Genomic DNA, 14,671 nt, shown 5'->3' on the forward strand with positions numbered 1-14,671 from the left:
GCGCTGACTGCCGCATTGCGGCGCTAATCCGGCGCTGCGGGACCCGATGCGGTGCGGCAGGCTGGGGAAGTGCAGGCCTCCTCCTTCAGTTAAGGAGGAGCTGCCTGCACCCGCCCGCTGTCCGTTCAAATATTGAAAAAAATGAGCCCGGCACCTCGGACAAGTGCCGGGCTTGCAGGCCAGACGCACCTGTTCCGCGGGGGGGGGGTGGAGGAGTCCGGGGAGGGAGGTGCGGGCAGGCGGCCGGCGGGAAAGCGGCCGGCCGCCGCGCGACCTGAATGCGCCGGCGCTAACTCGGGGAAGACTCGGTTGAAAAAATCTTAGTTGCGGCTGCCACGGGCGAGGCGGCCGCAACTCAATTTCGGCGCTGGGGCCCGTCACCACGGCAACCGGGACGCTGCGCACACCGATGACGTCATCGGTGCCGGCGCAGCGCTACCGGTCTACCGCCGATTCTAGGGCCCCAGGGAATTTCTAAACTGGCCATAACTCCGGCGCTAGGCCCTCTAGTGCCTCAAATGCGGCGCTAAGGCTACTCAATTTCTAGGCCATTATCTTTTATTAATAACAACACACATAATAAACTTCAATAAAAATAATAAAGAAAGAAAGTACACACAAAATCACACATGAATACTATCAAAAATAGAGGAAGGAGGGAAACTCTAACTCTATACATAGCAGCAAAATTTAAACGGATGTCTCCTCGTCTACCCGCACATAATGCTCCCTCCATTCTCCTTTGTTCTCATACTTCTGGAAACGTTTGTCCCTCTTACAATGTACAAAGAGTAAATAAATTGCAATAAAAATCTGACATACTACAAGGATGTGGGAGGCTATCCTAATCCAAGAAGGGACTTCTATATTAGTGAACAGGTCCCACCACTGTGGGGTCACTATATCTAATATGTCTGCCCCTATTTCTAATGTCTTCTGCTCCAGCGTGTAAAAATGTTTCTGTGAAACGGCAACGGCTTTTAGTATCTTGGTGAGGTGTTCAGGGAGAGGGGGAATGACGTAGCCAAAATGTGCAACGAATCGTTGCAGATCGGTGAAATTTTCTTTGACAGTGAGGTGAACAGTAGAAGGTTCAGGAATAGGGACAATTCGCTTTTGGGCCACTTGAACTTCTGCCTTGGGTTTGAAGCAGAAATTGCTGTCACTGACCGGACACCAGCTGTGCTGTCCATGTTGGTAGTGGGGCGCTGCAGTGGTGACACAGTATGTCCCACCTCCTATATATGCCACCTGCAGGGGCACATGGCTTTGTGCCATTGCCTCCATGATGCAATTTATAGGCTTCGCGCCAGCAGTTCTGAACCCGCGCTGTGGTTTCGAATAGGCATTCAAGTGCTGGGGACACAGGATGATGTGTGCTCCCCGGCTCCGGCACCCCGAGAGGTTGGTACCCGTCATTGCATGCTCCCATCGAATGACGTAAGGTGGGACCGCTGTGTAGCGAATGTGTGCACCCCCTTGAATGACTCCAATGTTCTCCACCCTGTATACCGGGGTGGGTTTAGCTGCCTTTCCCATAACCGGCATTCTTACCACTATACCCATAATGGTGTGATTAGACCGCCCACAGTCCATTGGGACTGGGTAGGCCTCTGAAGCTAGTCTGAGCTGGCACGGACTTAATGCGTTCTCAAAAGGGTGGAGGGCTACGAGCTGCTTATTGCTGATCCAGGAGGGGACCAAACCTTGTTTTAAATCCTCCAGATTACTGCGGCCCTCGCCCAGTAACCACGCCCCGTACAGCACACACGCCTCGTTCTGCGCAGCCTAATCTGACGCATTCCGATCCTCTCTGATGAGAGCATTTACCATTTTAGCATGTTTCTCCAGCTCAGCTATGATTGCTTTTAAGTGTAGTATCATGGCCTGGTCCTCATGTAACTCAGAACCCACTACCTTATTCCCGTCCATCAGTATCTTTCTTAACCGCGCTTTTAAACCATTGATCTGGGTCTGCAGCTCCATGTCATCCAGAGTGTTGATGACGGAAGTCCCTGTGTTAAAGGCGGTAAAAATATCATTGACTGTACCCCTTCTTTGTTTCCCTACCCTGTCCAAGACCTCATGTGGTGTGGTGTACAATCCGGCTCTTTCGACATCGGCAAAGTCGAACTCATAAAATTGTCTGAACATATTTGTTAACAGGACCTGGTACAATTGTTCCGTTTCCTTGGGGCACCACTCTGGCAACCGCACCTCGGTGAGGTTTAATATCACCGAGGCTACCGCGTAGTGCACCCCTTGGTACAGCACCTGACCTGTGGGTACCAATACCAGTCCGTTCCCGGGTCCCTTGGTAGTGGCGGGGCACCCTTCCTTGCAGGCTTTGGCTACCGGAATCGTGGGCAGGGGCTTGTGGGGGCGGGTGATGAGCTCAGTGGCATTCAGCGGGATCGGAGAGTATGGGACTCCGCACGCCCGCGTGCTGACGTCCCACCTCATCCCTTTCCCAGCATCCTGCCACTATCTCTGGAAAAAGATGGAGACGCCTGTGGGGCAGACGCGTTCTGAACCCCACATGCAGATGTAAATCTCTTCATCTGGTTCCCACCATTTGTCCCAACAGACACTCAATCCCCCATGAGTCCCCGTAATAGTCCGATGGGTATTGTTACCCAGTCGCTCCCACTCGACCGTGGAGTTTTTCATGGTCTTACTCAGCTTCCGAAGCCACCACCATCTGTCCAAAGGAACATGTCCGTTGCATACTAAACAAATCTTCCTCCCGATGGTTACGCTGACTCTGGGCGCGATGATCCTCACTCTGGGACACATTAGAGAAGTCTCTCCATATGCAAACCCGGACTGGCTGGAGTATTCTGTAGAGTTTGACCCCAGCCATCCTGGCCACCTCCCTTCATGGAAGTAGGTGGCTGTTTACTCAATGTCCCGTTCACCTGTCCCATCAGTCGCGATGGGGGCTGTGTCCCCGGAGCAGCCATACACGATGGAGTCCTTGGTGTAGCCCCGATAGGCCAAGCTACACCCGATCACTGCGAACATGATGAGAATCCTCTCCATGGTACCTTTGGTTCCTGCAACAGATTAAAACGATACAGCCAGGCTCCCGAGAGATTCTGGCCTAGGTGAAGGCATGATCGGATCTTTCGACCTCGATCCAAAACAAACACACATGCTGGGCAGTTTCCAAAACTATTTCTTATAACACCCATCACCTTAAAAATTTACACACCTTATACTTAACCAAACTTAAACTTACTAAATTTATGTACAGCGCCGCCCATCCCTGGGCGGCCTGCCTAATCCCTGTTCGGACTGCAGCTCACCGCTCCCTGTGGCGGGGCCGCACTGACCTGTAGTTTGAGTCCCCTGCAGCCTTTTGCCGCCAATTGGGGACTGCGTCTTTCTAGGGATTTCCCAAGTCGGTGTCTGCTGAAGTAGGGGGAATCTGGCCAGAGCTTTATTGGCTGAGGCGTCCGAGACGACCTGCGAGGGGGTACTTCGGGCGAGGCTCCCTTTGCGAGTGCACCTTTGGTTGGGACTTTAGCCCTCACAGCCCGTGGCTTCTCCACGACTGTCGGCTTCAGCTCCCTTCCCTCAGACTCCGCCCCTTTGGGATTTGGGTCTGTGGCAGACGACTCCTCCCTACCTGTCCCTACAGGTGGAGAATCTCCGCCCCCAAGTTCTACCTCCCCTAAGCTTGAGCCGAGGGCGGGACCTCCGTCCTCCGACTCCACCTCCTCCAGAATCGTGTCAGGGGCGGGGCCTAGCTGTTCGGGCTCCCCCCTAACTGTGCTCTGGTCAGGGGGAGGGGCTTGGTCTTCGGGCTCTTCCCCGTCTGAGTCCCAGGCCAATGGGGAAACCTCCCAGGTAAGTGGGATAGCTCCTCCCCTCAAGCAGGCTGCGGCGCCAGCCTGTGTGGTCTGTGACTTTTTGCACGCCTCAGGCTCAGGATTTTTATCCTCAGACCTGGCCTCGGTTGTTGACTCTTTTGCACCTGGATTAAATAGTTTGCACTGGTTTACGTGAAACCATTTAGTGCGCCGGGGCAACTTCAATGCGTATACCATGGGGCTGGCTTTATCTACAATACTGTAGGGCCCCATGTACAGTGGTTCTAAACTCCCCACTCGGGCGTAGTTTCTCACCATGACCTGATCTCCAACTTCCCACTCCTGTGTTTTACGGGTTTCGAGCAGCAGTCGGTGGCCCTGATGCTGCTTTCACATGTTCCCAGCCGCTTGCCCATAAATCTGTTTCAGGCGCTCCAAAAGGGTCCGGGCAAACTTGTCCCGATTTACCTCTCGGAGCTGACCCTCAGTGAGCACCGGGGCTAGTACATGGGTGGGGTTTCGCATGACTCTCCCAGTCATTAATTCGTGCGGGGAGTACCCCGTACTTTTAGACTGGCTAGCCCGGATCCCCATGAGGACTAAAGGCAGGATCTCCGCCCATTTCTGGGGCGAGTCCATCGTCTCTTTCCTCAGTTTTTCTTTGAGGGTGCGGTTCATGCGTTCCACAATCCTGGATGACTGCGGGTTGTGGGCCACGTGCCACTTCCCTTCGATGCCTAAGAGCAGGAGGGTGTTCTGCATCACTTGGTCGGTGAAATGACTCCCTTGGTCAGACTCCACAAATCGTGGTAGTCCCCACCGCGAGCACACTTCCCGGACCAAGATCCTGGCAGTACTAAGTGCCGTGGCTGTTTTGCATGGGAAGGCTTCTACCCATTTGGTGAACACATCCACCAGGACAAGGCAATACTTATAGCCTCCCTGGGCGGTGGGCAGGGGCCCGATGTAGTCGACCTGTATCGACTGCCATGGTCCCTCTACTCTCCTGATGTGTCCCATGGGCACCTTCATTTTCTGGGGGTCTGGGTTGTTTGCAGCGCACACAAGACAATTAGCACAGAACTCGCGGACATCGTCCCGAAGTCCCAGCCACCATCCCGCCTGTTCTACCCGTTGCCAGGTGACCTCAGGCCCAGGGTGTCCCGCTCTTGGACCCTCATGGGCCAGTTGAAGGAATTCCCTCCGGTGCTGCTGCGGCATAACCCACTGTTCCCCTCGGAACAGCATGCCTTCCTTGATGGAGAGGGCTGCTGTACCATACAGACACTCTACTTCCTTGCCCTCAGTGATGGCATTGAGGATTGTTTTTAGGGCGGGATCTAGGGTTTGGACGGTCTTGAGGTCTGGGGGCAGTGTTACCCCTGTGTTCCCCTGAGTCCCATCCCTGCCTCGGATTACTGCCACAGGTTTGGACCCATAGGGATCCCAGAAAGTGCCTGTGCGGGCACCTTCCCTGGCTAGCGTATCCGCTCGCTGGTTACCCTGGTTGCGGGGTTCCGTGGAGGAATGGGCCTTCACCTTGTGGATAAAAACTTCCCCTTCCTCCCCCACTGCGGCCAGGATCTTTTCCAGTAGGGGCTTTATGGTCAAGGGTCGCCCGTCCACAGAGGTATATCCGCGGCGAGACTAGATGGCCAGGTACTCCGTACACGAGTTGCATGTGAACATGCTGTCCGAGCAAATCGTATATGGGGTGGGGAAGATCTCAGGGTGGGTAACCACGTACGCCACCGTGGACAGTTCAGCCTGCTGGGCGCTCATAGTGCTGGGGAGCTTAATCGCCAGGGCAATGTTTGCCGCGGGGTCATAAACTCCACACCCTGTGAGTCGTTCGCCAGCGGATACCATGCTGAAACCATCTACGTAGATCTCGCGGCCCGTGGGGTGTATCCCGGCCCGTAAACCTACGTTCACTTCCCATACCCCTTCTACGGAACACCGATGGGCTGTTCTGGGACATACCATGTTGGCCGCGAGCTTGGGCTCGCAGAGACCCTTCACCTTCAGATCCATCTGGGAAAGGAGGAGGGTCCAGCGCGCAATGCGGGCATTGCTTACTGTCCCATCCTTAATCCTTCCATCCAGAAGCATCCAAGTGGGTGTGTGATGGGTGAGGAGAGTGATGGGAGAGGTGCCTGTGAAGATCAAAGACCTTTTCACAGCTCAATGCGTGGCCAAAAGATGCCGCTCGCAATTGGAAAAGCTCCTTTCCACATCTGTGAGCACCCTGGAGGAGTAAACCACTGGCCTTAGCCTGCCGTGTCGCTCTTGGAGCAGTACAGCACTCAGGCTATCCCCGCTAGCCGCTACCTCCAGGAAAAACTCTTTTCCCCCATCTATGGCCCCCAGAGCTGGTGCGGTCTGCAAGTCCCCCTTGAGTTTTTCAAATGCTGCCTGGCAACCCTCATCCCAGGACCACTCCACTCCTTTGTGTAGGAGTCGGAGCAGCGGGGCTGCTGTGGCTGCATAGTCCTCAATGAAGTCTCTGCAGTACCCGGTCAGTCCCAGAAAGGACCTCACACCCGATACGGTGGTGGGGATCGGTAGATCTTGCATCGATTCCCGTCTGGCCTTGTCTATGGCTCTCTCTCCAGCGCGGATGGTCAGACCCAGGAATTTTACTTCCTGCTGGCCGATCCGTGCCTTCTTTGGGTTCACCTTGAAACCCTTTCTGCCTAACAGCTCCAATAGCTCGGCCAATAGTGGGCCACGCTCCTCTCTGGAATCTGTGAACAGGAGCAGGTCATCCACATACTGCACTAGCTGATTGGGCTGGCTGAACTCCTTTAAGCTCCCTGCCATACATTGATGGAAAACGCTGGGGCTGTTATGGAAACTCTGTGGCAAGCAGTTCCAGGTGTACTGTTGCCCTTTAAAAGTAAAGGCAAACTTGTACTGATCCTCCCTCCTTAAAGGGATGGACCAAATCCCATTGGAAATATCCAGCACCGTGAACGTGGTCGCGGATGCTGGAATACTCCCTATCAGGTCGGCAACTGATGCTACCGTCGGCGCGCAGGCTGGGATGGTGCTATTGAGGACTCTGTAGTCCACCGTGGCTCTCCAGGAATTGACCGGCTTCTTCACCGGCCACAAAGGAGAGTTTACGTGGGTGGCTATCGGCCTCAACACGCCCGGCTGCACCAGTGAAAACATTGCTGCCTCCATGTCGGGCTCTGCTTCCCTGGGGAAGTTGTACTGTTTTTGGGGGCTGGCCATGGGGTCCCCGTCTACTCTGACCTCAAACCCGGTGACCCTCCCGCAATCATGTTTGTGAGTGGCAAACGTAGTCAGGTGGTCTGACACGAATGCCTGCAGATCTTGTGGGACGTTGGCGACCATGAGCTCGAGGTCGTAGTCCTCTTTTGGCTTCACGGTACATAGGGTCCCTTTCCCTTCCCTGGGATGATGACTACCTCGCCTTTCTTACCTGTACTCGCTCCCCAGAGACAGTGATTTCTAAGATCCACGAGGATCCCGTGTTCTACTAAGAAATCGGACCCAAGGATCCCTTTTCCACCCTCCACCTCCCACTTCATCAGTATACACTTCCACGTGGTGCGGAGTGGTCCTAAATGAATGGAGAGGGGGATGGAGAATGCGCCAGCCTGTTCTTTGCCCGTGAAGCCCGACAGAATATATGGAACCCCGGTGGACAGAGGTGAGGTGGTAGGGTTAGCTGTGTGGATCACGGTGCACGATGCCCCCGTATCCAACAGATAGGTCCCTTTTACCTTCTTTACCTCCATCACCACGAGGGGTCGCCTCCATAAATCATATTGCAACGAACACAGGTAAACGGGCTGCGCTGGCTCTAGTCATTGGGGTGAAGCGGTCGGGGCCGCGGGAACGACGGGACCGGTGGTGACTGCTATCTTCCCCTGTGAGATCATAAGAGACTGCATTGTCTCTAAAATTGATTCTATCGCAGCGGGATCTATAGCTGCACCGGCTCCTTTTCCTGGGACAGGGGCTGCGGCTTGGACCTGGACTCGTGCTGGGGTGGCGGTCTGGGCTTGGGCTTGGGCTGCGGGAGATTTTCCCTTATTATCCTTCCATGGATTTTTACAGTCCCTGCACCAATGTCCATCCTTCCCACACCCGTAGCAATTGAGCTTGGCCTGGGGAGGACGATTCCCCTCCTGATGCCACTCCTTTTTACTTGGGCCTGCGGGTTTTGCCTCATGCACTTTTCCCTTAGAGGGATGTGCCTCCTGACCCCTGCAATTCTTATACGCAATGGTGAGCTGTCGGAGCACTGCCTCCTCTGTGGTACCGGGACCTTGGGGGTCAAACCAAGATTTGGCTTGGGCCTGTATCTGCGGTAAGCTGTTGGCAACCACGCAGCAGAGCCAATGAACCCACTGGACATCGTTCATTGCGGCCCGTCCAGGCATGCCCGGACAGCTGTGCCGATACACTGGCCACAGCCTTTCTGCGAAAACCCGCGGGGGCTCTCCAGTTAGCTGCATAGTCCCTTCCATACGTAGGAACGGGCTGCCGTCGTCCACTCCCATAACCTCCAGGACCTTATCCCGGAGTTCCTCATACCCTCTCTGCCCCCTCTTACTCCCATCTGAGAGGCACTGAAGGATTGTGCTATCCAGGGAGAATAGCAACATCTTAGCCTGTTCTGGACCATCGCAGTCATTGACGGCAGCTGTCTGCTCTATCTCCCTGAAATGGACTGAGGGATCTCCCTTCTCGGAGAGTTTTGGGAGGTGGCTCACCATCGCTCTGATTTGTTGGGCACTGTGGGGCAGTATGAATGGTTCTGGAGGGGTCCGTCATTGCCATTTGCGGCGGTGGGACCGTACCTCTGGTGCCGAGCAGGACACATTGGTGCCAGCTCCGGCTTCACTACCGGGGGTTGTTCTTCCTCCTGTTCTACCTCGGTTTCCTCCTCTTCTAACACCCCCCCTTTGGGCCAAACCTCACTATAGCTCGGCGGTGCTGAGGGTTCTGTGGCTGGTGCCACAACTACTTCACGTGGAATCGGTTTTTTGGATTCCTTTGGGCTTACGAGGCATACCATGCCTTTTGCCTTAGCCAGGGCCATTCTTAGGCCTTCTACAGCCTTTTGGCAGGGGCTGTGGTCTGCGCTTTCAAACCCCTGCTCGATGGCCAGCCTGTAAGCTGCCTTAACCTCCACTACTTTCTCCTCCTGCGCTCTTAGCTGTTGTGCGAGGCGGGCGCTTTTCTCCCGTACTCTCGCTTCATGAATCTTTGCCTCAGTATCCTGGCATTCCAGGTACTCTACTTTAGCCTGATGTGGGCTGGCTACAGTTTGGCGTTCCTGATTCAGCGCGTGAAGCGTTACGATCAGCTTTTCCCCACCCATGGCCCTTTCCTCCATTTCTGATGCCTGGGTTTTGATCTTGGCTGCCTGCGCTGCAACGACTCTGTCCAAAATCTGGACTTGTCTTTTGTTGCACATCAGCCACACTGCCTTCTCTACTGACCGTTTATGTTCTTTACTCTCTCTCCACCTGACGGCTGCGACTACCGGACGCCCATCCAGTAAGAGATCGGAAATCCACTGCTTAGTGAGATTTACCTTAACAAAAACATAATCCGCTATCCTCTCATCCATAACATTTCGTCCATTTAAACCTGGGTCTAATACATTGCAATCCTGCTTCCAATGTCCTGCCGCGGTCGCCATTTTCTGTAAGGGGTTTTTGCTAGGTCTCTCTCTCTGGTGAGACATCTCTCTTTTTTGCACAGTAATTTACCGAGTGGTTCGACCCACTCACCCCTTAGGTTCTGTACACTGGACTTTGAGGCAGGATCTACAATGCAGAGAATACTCTGTAGACCAAGTTTAATGAAACGAAGTTAAATTTTATTGCATAAAGGAAAAATTGAATGTAAGCCAATAAGGTACATGGGAGGGAAAAACAAATCATAATAGAGTACTAACCAATATATCCACAGGCATATTATGCTTTACAAGGTTCATCATGAAATAGGGAAACACACGGAACATCGAGGGACAACAACTCATTGTTAATTATCCCCTGAAATGCCCAACCCCTAAACCTAGCTAGATTAGATTATGAGGGGCCAGAAACATGCTCACCAGTCCCAGTTAGAAAATAGAGGTTTTTGAAGTCTGCGTTTTGGTCCTCTCAGGCGTCCTGTCTCCACGTGGTCAGCGGAACGCAGCGGGCTGCGACACACTCTTTTCTCCCTCGAGGTAATGGACACGGACAGGCTGGATGTTAGCAGGCCTGGACGTCGGCGTGGAGAGAGCCCAACTGTTTGACCATTTTCATAAGATCTCTTCTTGGAGGGTCACCGTCTTTTCGTCTTGTCAATGGCCCGGGGTTTGTCGATGATCTCCCGATAGCTACCCCGGGTCTGGACGCTGACTCAACCTGAACCACCAATGGCTACTCTGAGTCTTCAACACGTCTCCGATCCCAATCATCTACCGAATCGTCTTCTTCTTCCGAGTCTGAACGGCCTCTCTACTGAACCCGAACTCCTAACCGAACTGCACCTTCTTCGGACCACCGAACGATCTCTCGAAAATTATCTCTACAATGCTCTTTCTCGATCAACTCTCTCGATCATCTCCCGATAGCTACCCCGGGTCTCCAGTTATACTTCTCATTGAGGCCCTTATCTCCCGCCATATCAAGGTTAGTCTTTGTTTAATTTTTGGCGGGCTTGTAGCAAAGAGGGGTAGCCATTGTGTTTAAAGTACTTTCGGGATGGCCGGTAACTGCCATCTCTGGTCTGGAATGACCTTGTATTGTCTTTAATGGGTCTTGATGTCCCCCTTTGAACTTGAGGCTGTTTCCCTTTGTCTGGGTAAACATTTTGATGGCCTTTATCTACAGGCCGATCTGATTGGATCTGCATCCAATCCATATGTATGGGGTTCTGTCTGGTTTCGCATTCTCCGAAATTGCATTCCAGAAATTACTGTGGGCTAAATCCACAAAAGCTGTCTGTGGACTGCAGGAACCATTTTAAAATGTCCCACAATGCTGGTCACGGGGTCTGGCGGCCATTTTGTGTGCCCCTTTTTCCTGGGCTTCTTTTAAAACAGTCTTAAATAAAATTAAGGCCTTTTCTGCCAATAGACCCTTATAAGACAATGTTCAATTTTGCGAATCCTACAGTCCCCCTGATGATACTATAACTTGCTTGAAGTATCATAACTCTGGGTGAGCAAAATTTTCTGACTCTCCATAATCAAACCATCCCCTGTATTTACCTATCTATGACCCCACGACGCATGCATTTGCCATTTCAGAAAACCCACAGTGTACATTAAGCATCTATAGATGGCAATGCATTGGAGTTAAAATCTGACACACATATTTCCAGGCGTGGAGGGGGGCCTAATATCCCTACACCACCTGGTTCATACATATTGGCCTAGAAATTGAGTTGGCGCCGCGCCAGGGCTTTAGCGCTGGAAATTTAGCGCCGGCGCTAAGTCCCCCTGCGCGCGCCAAAAATTCAGTAGCGCCGCGCCCAGACGGCTGCCGGCGCTACTGGCGGGCGTGAGCGCCTCCCAATGGGCGCTGACTGCCGCATTGCTGTTGTGGGTGTCATTCTTGCTGTAGTGGGTGTCATTCTTGATGTAGTGTGTGTCATTCTTGCTGTAGTGGGTGTCATTCTTGCTGGAGTGGGTGTCATTCTTGCTGCAGTGGGAGACATTTCTGCTGTAGTGGGTGTCATTCCTGCTGCAGCGGGCGTGAAGCTTGCTGTAGTGGGTGTCATTCCTGCTGCAGTGGGTGTCATTCCTGCTGCAGTTGGTGTCATACCTGCTGCAGTAGGCGTCATCATTGCTGTTGTGGGCGTCATGCTTGCTGTAATGGGTGTCATTCCAGCTGCAGTGGGTGCCATTCCTGGTGTAGTGGGTGTCATTCTTGCTGCAGTGGGTGTCATTCCTGCTGCAGTGGGTGTCATTCCTGCTGTAGTGGGTGTCATTCTTGCTACAGTGGGTGTCATTCTTGCTGCAGTGGGTGTCATTTCTGCTGTAGTGGGAGCCATTCTTGCCATAGTGGGTGTCATTCTTGCTGTAGTGGGTGTCATTCTTAATGTAGTGGGTGTCATTCTTGCTGTAGTGGGTGTCATTCTTGCTGCAGTGGTTGTCATTCTTGCTGTAGTGGGTGTCATTCATGCTTTAGTGGGTTTCATTCCTGCTGCAGTGGGTGTCATTCCTGATGTAGTGGTTGTCATTCCTGCGCATGTGCGTGTCATTCCTGCTGTAGTGGGTGTCATTCTTGCTGTCGTGGGTGTCATTCTTGCTGTAGCGGGTGTCATTCTTGCTGCATTGTTTGTCATTCCTGCTGCAGTGGGAGTGATTCCTGCTGTAGTGGGTGTCATTCCTGCTGTAGTGGGTGTCATTCTTGCTGCATTGGGTGTCATTCTTGCTGCAGTGGGTGTCATTCTTGCTGCATTGGGTGTCATTCTTGCTGCAGTGGGTGTCATTCTTGCTGTAGTGCGTTTCATTCTTGCTGTAGTGGGTGTCATTCTTGCTGCAGTCGGTGTCATTTTTGCTGCAGAGGGTGTCATTCTTGCGGTAGTGGGTGTCATTTTTGCTACAGTGGGTGTCATTCCTGCTGTAGTGGGTGTCATTCTTGCTGCATTGAGTGTCATTCTTGCTGCAGTGGGTGTCACTCTTGCTGTAGTGGGTATCATTCTTGCTGTAGTGAGTGTCAATTCTGCTGTTGTGGGTATTATTCTTGCTGTAGTGGGTGTCAATGTTTAAGTAATAGTTGTCATTCTTGCGTTAGTGGGTGTCATTCTTGCTGTAGTGGGTGTAATTCTTGCTGTAGTTGGTGTCACTCTTGCCGTAGTGGGTGTCATTCGTGCTGTAATGATTGTCATTCTTGCTGCAGTGGGTGTCATTCTTGCTGAAGTGGGTGTCATTCTTGCTATAGTGGGTGTCATTCTTGCTGCAGTGGGCGTCGTTCCTGCTGCAGTAGGTGACATTCTTGCTGCATTGGGTTTCATTCCTGCTGCAGTAGGTGTCATTCTTGCTGTAGTGGGTGTCATTCTTGCTGCAGTGGGTGTCATTCCTGTTGTAGTGGGTGTCATTCTTGCTGTACTGGGTGTCATTCTTGCTGCATTGGGTATCATTCTTGCGGCATTGGGTGTCATTCCTGCTACAGTGGGTGTCATTCCTGCTGTAGTGGGTTCAATCAGATTGCCATAACATGAGGAAAAAACTTAGAAAAATATCAAACCAAAAACACAGACATCCAGAAAACGAGGAACTACGCCTTACTTATTGTCAGACACTAACACAATACAGAAACACACTCAGAACCAAAAAAGAGCAATATATTAAGAATACACTCAGCTCCATGGAGGAATCCATTGATTCCAATTGTTTCTGGGAAAACTTGAAAACACTACACAAAAAACAACACGACGATTTGGCCATTCAAAATGGGGACACATGGGTAAACCACTTTGAAAAATTATACCAGAAAAAAACACTAAGACCAGAGCAACACCAAATATGCAAAAAACTGGAAAAGCTAGAAATGGCCATAAAAGATAACCAAAACCCGCTGGACGCCATAATAACAGAAAAAGAACTTCTTGAAAAACTCAAGGACCTGCGACCAGGAAAAGCCTGCGGGACAGATGGCATACTAAACGAGATGATTAAACACACAGACAACAAAATGAAACTGGCTATCCTAAAACTCTTCAACTTGGTTCTGAGTGTCGGTTATTTCCCTGATATCTGGAACAAAGGACTCATAAGGCCCATATACAAAAGTGGGGACAAAATCGACCCAAACAACTATCGAGGCATCTGTGTAAACAGTAACCTGGGGAAGGTATTCTGTAGCATCATAAACAAAAGACTTATAAACTTCCTTGAGGAGCACAATGTCTTGAGTAAAAGCCAAATTGGATTCCTGCCAAACTATAGAACATCCGATCATATCTTCACCCTACAGACCCTAATTGACAAACACGTTCACAATAACAAAAGCAAAATCTACGCATGCTTTGTAGATTTCCAGAAGGCTTTCGACTCCATCTGGCATGACGGTTTATTCCTGAAACTTATCGAAAGTGGGGTAGGAGGGAAAACATATGATGTAATTAAATCAATGTATACAAACAACAAATGTGCAGTTAAAATTGGAGACAAACAAACAAAATACTTCCCACAGGGGCGGGGGGTGACGCAGGGCTCGCCAATCTCACCGACACTCTTTAATATTTACATAAATGGATTGGCAAAACTACTTGAACAATCTACAGCACCCGGCCTCACCCTATATGAATCCAAGGTTAAATTCCTCCTCTATGCAGACGACCTGGTTCTGCTGTCACCTACTAAAGAGGGGCTACAGCAAAACCTGGACCTGCTGGAGTCGTACTGCCAGACTTGGGCCCTGACAATAAATCCCCAAAAAACCAAAGTCCTTGTGTTCCAGCAAAGATCCAAACATCAGGGACCCAAAATAAATTTCACAGTAGGAACAACCAAAATTGAACAAACCACTAACTACACATACTTGGGCTTAAAAATCAGTTCTACGGGAAACTTCAAACTGGCTGTGAATGAACTGAAAGAGAAAGCAAGAAGGGCTTTCTATGCCATCAAAAAATCAATCCAAATAGAAATCCCAATTAGCATTTGGCTCAAAATTTTCAAATCAGTAATTGAACCAATTGCACTCTATGGCAGTGAGGTATGGGGACCGCTAACTCAACAAGAATTTGCAAAATGGGACAAACACCCAATTGAGATCCTACATGCAGAATTCTGTAAAAGTATCCTCCGGACTCAAAGGAAAACAGTAAACAATGCATGCAGGGCGGAACTAGGCCAATATCCATTA

Source organism: Somniosus microcephalus, chromosome 6 (genome assembly GCF_052327205.1).
Source record: "Somniosus microcephalus isolate GS21.2 chromosome 6, FLI_Smic_1.0, whole genome shotgun sequence".
Lineage (NCBI taxonomy): Eukaryota > Metazoa > Chordata > Chondrichthyes > Squaliformes > Somniosidae > Somniosus > Somniosus microcephalus.